Here is a 9873-nt window from a genome sequence, read left to right as displayed (position 1 = left end):
ATCTGCTCTTGTTTCCCCTGCTGCTGGGACAGACGGCCCTGGAAGAGGGTTACAGCAGACACGGGGGAGGTAAAGCATTAAAGACTGCTGCTGTTCAATCCAACACAGCCCATCTGTCGCGGCCCTTAAAACACATTCAGCCCCAAGATGGAGCTTCCCGTTACAAATCAAACGGCTTTAGTTTGATGCTGTTTAGCAGGGTCTGCTTATAATGAACTGAAAACTTGGACAGGTACCCTCTGCCAAATCTAGCTAGGCAGTTTAATACCATTAACACAACCAACCTGCTACCGTTCCCTCCCCAAGGCAGAACAGGGTGGGCACCACACCTCTCCCCTTCCCCTTCACAGCCCAGTGTTTCGGCTTAAGCCACTAATAAAGGTGGGCTTGTGCAAAGGCACCAAGTTGTAAATGAGGATGTCCCTCACAAATGCCTGAATCCTGCTCCGCTACCTGGCAAAAGGGACGGTAACTTTTCATGGCTGTGGTATCTGGTTGATGGTTGGAGTTGATGATCTTAAAGGCCCCTTCCAACCTAGACAAATCTATGATTCTGTAATTCTATCTTAAACCTTTTTCAACAAAGGTGACATTCAGAAAGGGAGATCCATCAGAGCTCTGCACACCCTTTGCTCCTGAACAAGAGGATCTACATAGGGTTTAAGATGTCTCAAATTGTTCACGTTGTCTTCATGCCTTTAGGTGATTCATCTTGAGTTTTCTAAGTGGAGACGTGGCAGAAATTTGCTAAAAAGCCAATGGAAATTTTGCCTGTAATCAAAAGGCCAACTACGAATAATTATTGTGAAGGCACCTGTTAACGAGTGAGGTTACTTACATCCTCTTTGTTTTCATCACTTCTCTTTGTTAAGCAGAAGGCACATCGGAAATTCTGCTGTCTGAGGATGACAGTAGATTGGGGATGTGGTTATCTGCCTCCACTTACTACACTCTCAACACTCCCTCTCAGAGGCTGAGTGGGATGGCTAGAAAATAGGGAGGATGTGGTTTCTGAATTTTGAATCATGACAGTTTTCCCCCAATACTCTTATCTGTAGTAATTAAAAAATTCCAGCCTAGTAATTAGACTGTAGCTGGTCTCATGCTCTGTGGGCCTTGACACTAGCTTCTTAAATTTCAGGACTAACCAGAGTAATCAAATTAAGTTTTTTAATTAACAGAACTAAACTGATACTCAATCGTAGGCCAAGCTGAGCAACAGCATTTTAAAAGTCATTCCGTTACTTCCACACCTGTTTTCATTTCTTCCCTGGGGAGCTGTAAGTCCCACACTAACTCTTTTTGTAAAACCTTGTAGCGGAGTCAGATACAGACTGCACGCTAGAAACAGATAACGTGAGGGAAGATATTCCATCAATTCAATCTTTGCTGTTTCAACCTGCCTTAAAATGGAGGATGGATTAGATGACCTTCAGAGATCACTTCCAGCCCCATTTTTTCCAGTCTTCATAATATCTATGGGAACATGATAATCAAAAAGAGGTGGGCGCCTCTTGCTTCTAAAGATTTATTTCCAACTGGTAAACTACATGTGGAGTAAAAACAATGCAAAACAAAACAAAGCAAAACAAACCCCCAAAACCAACAAAAAACCAAAACAACCCACAAAAAACCTTAGGAGGCTTCCGTAACCTTACATATGTACCTCAGAATAGCTGAGCTCTATCTTAGACAATAGAGATTAGTATTTCTTACAGTGATTAATATTTCTTCTCAGGTCAGGCTAGACCACATGGAAGGGAACTTGTGGTAGTTGGTCAGTTTTGACCCTTGTCCTGCCTGGCCGGGGCTTCAGCTGGTACTTGTGTCCCTTTCCTCCTGTGCCTGGGTAACAGTGAGTGAAAAAAGCAGCAGGCGATTAGCGCTGGTTTCTGCAGGACCCGGAGAGGCGCCTTTCAGAGATCTCTCAGCAGACTTCAGTTCTGTCTGGTGACAGCATTATCTTGGTTCCTGATCAAGACCAAACAGGGATGCGCCGCATCCCCCAGATATTGCCTGTGAGAACTTGTGCTTACAGCCTGGAGTTCTGCTGTGCTAAGCGCTAATTCCAGTAGTATGTACAGGATCAGATATTGGTGTAATACCCGATCCACTATGTAGTTTGACACCAAACTCAAATTCATTCATACATTCAAGCTGCGCTTGGTTTAATGATGACCTCGTACAGTGTTTTCTCAAGTTAAAGATTATCTGACACATATGAACTGGTAGTTACTGTAATATTAACCTTTTTCCTGGCTGCCGCTCAGCTTCTCCCTGAAATTCATCTTCAGGCTTTGGACCATCTTTACCCTGAAAGCTGAGCAATACTAAAACGCAGCAATCTCAAATACTGTCACAGCACATCTTAAACTGCCTACACCTCATGGAAAAATCTGACAGATGCCTTACTTAGAAATGCTTTGGTGTAGGTATGTCATTCTATTTTGTTTCCTTAATACGTTTCTATGAAAACAGGGTTACGGTTTAGGATTTAATCTTCTGTGTATTCCTGACTTCAGTCATAATCTCTGTCCACATCAAAATTAGCTGGGACATCATCTTCACAGCGCACATCAGATTTGAAAATGATCTTTTAATCATTTTTTTTTTTCTGTAAAGATCTAAAACCTAAGCAGAAAAATAATGAGAAAAGCCTACCTTCATTTCACTGATGTGTCATGCTCAAAGTTTTCTCATCGTTTTTAAATTATTCTTAGTGTGAATTGATTTTGCGGTATTGATTCTAGGAATACTGTCTGTAAGCAGTAATGTTTTGTGCAATATATCAAATAGTAAAAAGGATCTGGGTGCATGCATTTATAAAAAATAGAGTAATTATTTTATACATGTAACACATACACATAGATAAATATATACATATAACCACAGAAATTAAATCAATCAAGAAGTAGTGCTGGTTACAATACTGCACTTGTTTTTCAAGTCTATGCTCTCACCAGAAAGGATGATAATGACCCTGCAGTTGTCTTTTCCAGTGCAGAACAGCACATACATTTGAAACTTACTGGGAAGAAACACCCCATGAATTTCCATGAGTAGCTGAAAAGCTGAGTAACAGAACCAGTGAAAGAGGCATTGTAACAACACACAGAATAAAAAAAACCCAGCAGCTTACACCTAAGTTACATATTCACTATGGGCAAGTGGATTTAAATTCAATGTCAGAACGCTGTCACCTGCCCTAGCTGAAACGGTGCCTTATCTTATGTTGGGTTTAAGGAGGTTGTATTTTGTTCCTTGCTTCAAAAGGATCCAGGAAGCGGTGGACGTATATATACCGCAAATCAAAGACAAGACCGTGATTAATAGGCTACCTGACCTTTCCCAGGGAAAGACAGCAGGGAGGGCTGGAGAGGGCCGGCACAGGGAAGAAGGGCTGTGCAGCTCCGTGGGGCTCCCCGTAGTTGGGGCAAGAACTGCATATATGCATCTTTCAGCATAATTTCTGAACCGCATATTCTCCAGTCTTTGATGAGTGGTCTGCTAATGCTTAAGGGTTCACGTACATGCTGGTTTTGGGATTAATTTAACGGTAGATCAGTTCAGAAAGAGGTAGCCATATGGGTACAAGCTACAGTGATAGAAGCACCATTAGTCTAGTATAACTGCATCCACTCTAACGGGGCGTGAAGTAATTTTAATGGTATTTGTAAGTTAAAAACATTACAAAAATATGTTTAAATCATCCCTGAGAGCAAAGATAACAGATGAGCAAGCTATACTGCAAGAGCTGGTTGGAATACTTTAGTGTTAATAGTGCTAGTGTCAGTACTTCAGGATAATCTGCGTTATAACTTAAAAATAATTTGATAAAGCTTTCAATTTATTTTAGTTGTGACTAGTTTGCCTTCAGCTCCCTTGTCAACGTGTGGCTGCTCAACAATAATTAAAGCTGAACCTTATGAAATGCATTTATCCGAAATGATTTCTTAGAAATCTTAGCTTCCTATCAATTGCTTTAGCGCACTTGCTGTCGCAGGTCGGGACTCATCTGCCTCGCCAGGGTAAAGAGAACAATTTAGATCATTTCACTTGAGGTCTCGGTTAGTAGTTTTTACCACCATGAAATGCTCTAAGAATTAAAGGATGACAGAAAACTCCCTCAAATCACATTTTAAAAAGCATTTTCCAAAAGTGACTATGTTAGTAGACTTTATTGTCACCAGAAAGCCTCTGTTAATCTTACAAAGCATCTGCAATGAATAATCTTCCCCTCCCCCATTCTTATTTGCTGCCAGAAACAGCTTATAAATGCTCAGTTGAAGACTCTGCCAAATTTTGCTTTTAGGCACACTGTTGTAAATAGAGAATATTTCTCCTGATTTTGGTAGAATTACTCCAGATTTACGCGGATGCAAGCAAAAGCCAAATTTTTGCCCACGTCTTTCCTCGCCAGCTGCCACTCGGTGCCCTGGTCAGCACCAGATCTGCCGCCTCTGGTGTCAGTGGAAGGCAAGTGCTTGCGCCGTGTCTGCCCATCGTTTGACAAATTATTATAAACAGATTCGAACAAATATTTCTTTACAAAACAAACTGGTCAGCAGGCTCCAGGCTCTATTCTCCTGATGCATTTTACAGGAAATAATATCAAGTTAGCTATTATGAAACTACCCCCTCCTCACACACACATAATTGCTTCCAGCTTGCTGATTATTACCCTTTCCTTAACTGATAGAGTGAGAAGAGAAATAAAAATATCTCCATACAGTGGGCCAAATCCTCATCTGGTATAAATCGACATAGCTCCATCAAAGTCAATAAAACCATGTTGATTTACACCAGTCGAGGAGCTGATGCACTATAATTTTTTTACTTGCTTTTAAAAATAAAACCTTATGTGATTGTGTAACCAACATTGCAACAGAAACCAGCATTTTCTTTTGTGAAGTCAAACATGTGCCCTCCCTTTGACTTTCAAACATTTTCACTTAGATAGTTCTTCTATAGATCTTTTTTCTTCACCTTCTGGCAGAATGCTCCTACCATCCTTTTTACTGGGCCAACGTCATGAGCGAGGGACAAACTGGGCTGAACAATGATCAGACACAACATAATAATTCTGTGGAGTAATGAGGATAAGAAACGAAATGCTACCACTGCTCTTTCTCACAAAAGGGGAAAAAGGGCTAAGTAAAGCAAAAGATAAGAAAATTACTTCTCTACTGACATTCTCTGTGATCTCCACAATACTTGCCAGTTAACTAACGTATATTAACAGCACCAAGCAATTAGTAACTCCTACCCAGGAATGACAGTACTGTAAACTACTACTACAGATTAAGTTTCTTAAATAAACTTCAAAATAATACGATGAGACTTATTACAAGGTTTACTAAAGCTGATAGAAACTACGTGCTTTGCCTGGACAAACTCAGATTTCTAAAGTCTTTCTTCAGCCTTCACTAAGGGCTGTCAAACACATGGTGAATTTTTGGGGAATACTCTCTGTCTCTTGTTCTGATCAAGAGCACAAAGAGATGTTCCACGGCAAATCTTTTACATCCCTTGCAGGGGTTCTAGGCATTTCAGTGTGGTATATTGTCAAAGAAAGCTCTGGCCTTTCCCAAAAACCTAACTTTTTTGACTGGTTGTTTTAATCGATCTGTATATTCAGAAGTTCATGATAATTTCAATAGCATTCTAAAAATCTGAACAATTTTATTGTTACTGCTGACATAGTTCAGCAAAGACTTTTAAGAAAACTTCTGTTTATTAATTCTTGGTATTTAGCAGCGCCTAAGAGCATACTGGTAGTTTTATTAAAGTTAATGGTGATATTTGCAGGATCATAGCCTTTAATTTCCAATATCTTTTTTGAACACTGTAACAGATTAAGGTGTAATAAAAAATTGTAATAGCACGTGTTTCCAAACGATTTTGTGCAAAACCTGGGCAAGATTAAACTCACTTTGAAATACATATTCCACTGCTTTGAATAACATCTTGACAATCATTCTATGATGCCTGGAATTCAGTTGCAAAGGCTGAATCAGAATTCAGTCACACATTCTGGTCTCTGTTTTAATATCCATTTTTTAATTCATAGGCCAGTCTGAAACACATTCAGAATTGAGTGGAAAACTTTATAGTAAGACTTGAAAATTTCCCTGTCACATTTGGTAGGTACCGCTGCACTGCTTATTTTGATTTGGAATAGATTGCTTATCTCTGTTAAAATGTGAACCCTTTGGTTTGAGGATCCTGCTCTTACTGTAACCATCACTTTGGATCGCAGCCTTTATTTCGTAATGACAGTTTGCCACCTGGTTGAATGAATGACTGAGATGTTGATGCAGAGAAATCTAATTCAGATCCTTCATTACCTGTCTGTTTCCATGGCAAGATATGACTTGAAAACACGATCTAATCCCTGGAGACAACAGTGGTTCCCCAAGCACCCTGTAAGCAGGTGTTTATAGGTGGGCACTCTCCAGATCTGTGCAGAGGAAATTAAAATAAAACACAAATTGGCAAACACTTTCCATTCAGTCAGGATTGAAAGAGCGGCCCTGTCTGCGAAGAAGGGTGGTGGTAGATCTTGCCAAAAAGTTCTGTCACACGTAGGGTAGGACAGCCTTGCACAACACGGGCAAGAAGTGTCAAGTCCTGCTGGGGACAAAGGAAAGTTATTCGAAAAGTCAGGTTCCTGTCCTCCCTGCTACTGATGGGGACAAACAAACCGCGCCAAAATGAAACTGCACGCTAAAAGACAAGGAATCAGAGAGGGTTTTGCTTCGCTAGGAAGTGCAGTCCTTCACAGGGCTGCAGCTCAGGCTTGCTGCCTGTCGGGAGGAGGGTTCTGGGCTGGGGGAGGCTGGCTTTCGAGCTGCCAGTTTAATAACCCAGAGCAGTCAAGAGGCTGCTCTCTACAAAGCTGACCCCGCTTCCTACATGACAGCAAGAGCAGCAGTCACATGCCAACGGCCACACTTGTGATGCCTGAGCTTTTCCTGGAAAAGTCACGAATTGCTCTTTGAGGAAGTTGTGTCAGCCCATATCGAGATGGATGATTTGGATGCCGTATCCACAGACCATTTGCCAGCAGGTCAGAGACCGAAGACATGGCCAGTGCGGTGCCCTGGTTTTGGGCGCTTGGCTGCAGCTCTGGCTGCTGAAAGTTCATCAAAGCGGAGTGCTTCCAATGAAACACTTCAAGCTCTGAGCTTGTTTCAGCAGAAAAAGCAAATCTAACCAGCTCCAACCAAGGGTTCCTTCCTCCAAGCATAAATCATATATGGAATAGGCGCAGAAGATTTAGGTAACGTCTCAGACATGCTTTTCTTTTTATCTACCTTTCATTTTATTCCAAGGTATGGCAACAAAGATCAAAAAAAAAAGCACAGCACTGCCTTGCCTTAAGCATGCTGAAGCTTTGTGGCATCTTTAGTCTGGATTCTTGGCTTTGGAGACTAGAGAAACCTGAAAGTGTACTGGATATGAAGTCAAAACAGCTTGTTACCCAACTTGCTTTCTTCCACAAAGTATTAAAATATTAAGAACACAAGCAAATAACCATTGGATACAACTCCCTTTGTTTGTGTTGAGTTGCATTTGTTTGTCTGAAGCCAAACTGGGTGGATAATTTTCCATTCTTTATCTTAGCGGTGAATTGTGTGGTTCTGAAATTTGAATAAGATAAGATCACAAACAAGTGAAAACATGTGTAGGCTGAAAAATCAATATGTTTCAAAGTAACAGTTGAGAAACAAATTATTCCTGTACTAATACGCTGAAAACCAGGTTTAAGGATTCTGTTAGGGCTGACAGTATTACTAACAAGTAAAGCAGTATTATAAGGAATTTGAGCTGCCTCCATAGTTAGATGTTAATCATGCCACCACCTAGAAATAAGGCACTCAAAAGGTTGATAATGGTAAACTGCAACATTAGGGATTTTTTTATGCTTCTCAGTCTTTGCATAGTAATTAGACCTTAACAGCTGTAGTTCTTTTTAATCACTCATGCTGCGGCCTGCTCTTTCCATTTACCCTGAAATTTTCTAATAGTTTAGTCAAATTATTCAGAATAACTACTCTTTTGCTAAGATGTTCCTGTTTTTCAGTTCAGGACTCAACGTCATTGTCACTGAAGAGTGGCAGAATTCCTGCTAGCTTAATCATATTCAGACCTATACCGTGACTAACATCAGAAAGTCATTAATAACTAGCTTATACCAACCAAAGTGTGTTCGGTCGGTGATGACACATCTTAAAAATAGTTTCCTCTGAATGAAATCTACATTTCTGTACTGAATTATTACTTGCTGGGAGTCACTCTTTTGGTAACCCTTAAGCTTTGCTGAAACAAAACACTTGTTGCCCTTGAGAAACACCTGAACAAGCCATGCCTAATATGATACAATTCGAGAATAATCAAAGGCAATAACTGAAAACTGTAAGCTAGCAGCAATATAAAGATTTCCTTTGTCTCCACAGTCTGACTTTTCTCCTTTCAGCCCCTGCTTCACTTAGGGCATTCAGGAATGGTGTAGGACTCAAACATTTGACTTTTCAAAAATAATCCTCAGAATCCCCAGTCTCTGTGTCTGGTACATAATTCACTAGGACAGAACTAAACATCTCCTGTTTATATTTCTCTCTATATGCTGAAGTCTCCCGAGTGTTGGCTTTGTCTACAAGCAAGCCATATATGTACTGTAAACATCTGTGTATTTATAGCACAGAATTCCCCAAATTCTCATCACCTCACCAGATGACTGACTTTTCTAAAAAGCTACACATGCCGCAGCAGTCTCATCCTTTCTGCAGGTATTTGTTTGGTCAACAGCATTCTTTAGGGAAATGCTGTGTTGACAGGAAAAGGGACAGTTTGTTGAATTATGAGGCTGTGGAATGATTGTGGTAGGCAGGACTCGGCAGCTACGAACAGAGCAGTAAAACAAGACGGGTGTCAATTCAGTCCTTCAACAAAGCCAGAGTGACTCAAGTAGCGTGTCGAGGCACACCACACAGAGACTTATCTGCTTAGTTCTACATAAAAGTATTAAAAAAACCCAAACCAAACCCAAGGAAAAAAACCACTCAGAAATCAGCAGAACTACACGTTCCCAGTGAGGATCATACCAACAGTGCTAAAGATGGAGTTTGGACTAGACGCCTCAACTGGCCACTGCAGTTAAAGACAATAAGAAGAGATTCTTTCAGTATATCAATAGGAAAAGGAAGACTAGGGAAAAAGTATTGAATGAGATGGGTGCTCTTGTGGTGGAAGACACAGAGAAGGCAGAGTTACTGAATGCCTTCTTTTCTTCGGTCTTCACTGCTAAAGCTGTCCCTCATGAATCCCATACCCTGGAGGCAAGGGGGAACATCTGGAGGGAGGAAGATTTCCCCTCAGTTGAGGAGGACCAGGTCAGAGACCACTTGGCCAAGCTGGACATCCATAAGTCCATGGGCCCTGATGGGATCCACCCGCGAGTGCTGAGAGAGCTGGCAGATGTTATTGCTAGCCCACTCTCCATCATCTTTGAAAGGTCATGGGGAACAGGAGAGGTGCCTGAGGACTGGAGAAAGGCTGACATCTCTCCAATCTTCAAAAAAGGAAAGAAGGAGGACCCAGGGAACTACAGACCAGTTAGTCTCACATCGGTCCCTGGGAAAGTATTGGAGTGACTCATTCTGGATGTCCTCTCCAAACACATTGAGGAACGGGGAGTTATTGGAAGTGGTCAACACGGATTTATCAAGGGTAAATCATGTTTGACCAATTTGATGGCCTTCTATGATAATGTAACTGGTTCGCTGGATGAAGGGAGAGCTGTAGATGTCATCTACCTTGACTTTAGCAAGGCTTTTGACACTGTCTCCCATAACATCCTCATTAGGAAGC

This window comes from Charadrius vociferus, unplaced genomic scaffold (genome assembly GCF_000708025.1).
Source record: "Charadrius vociferus isolate BGI_N301 unplaced genomic scaffold, ASM70802v2 scaffold14, whole genome shotgun sequence".
Lineage (NCBI taxonomy): Eukaryota > Metazoa > Chordata > Aves > Charadriiformes > Charadriidae > Charadrius > Charadrius vociferus.
The sequence above is the reverse complement of the archived record's forward strand: the minus strand, read 5'-3'. Positions refer to the sequence as shown.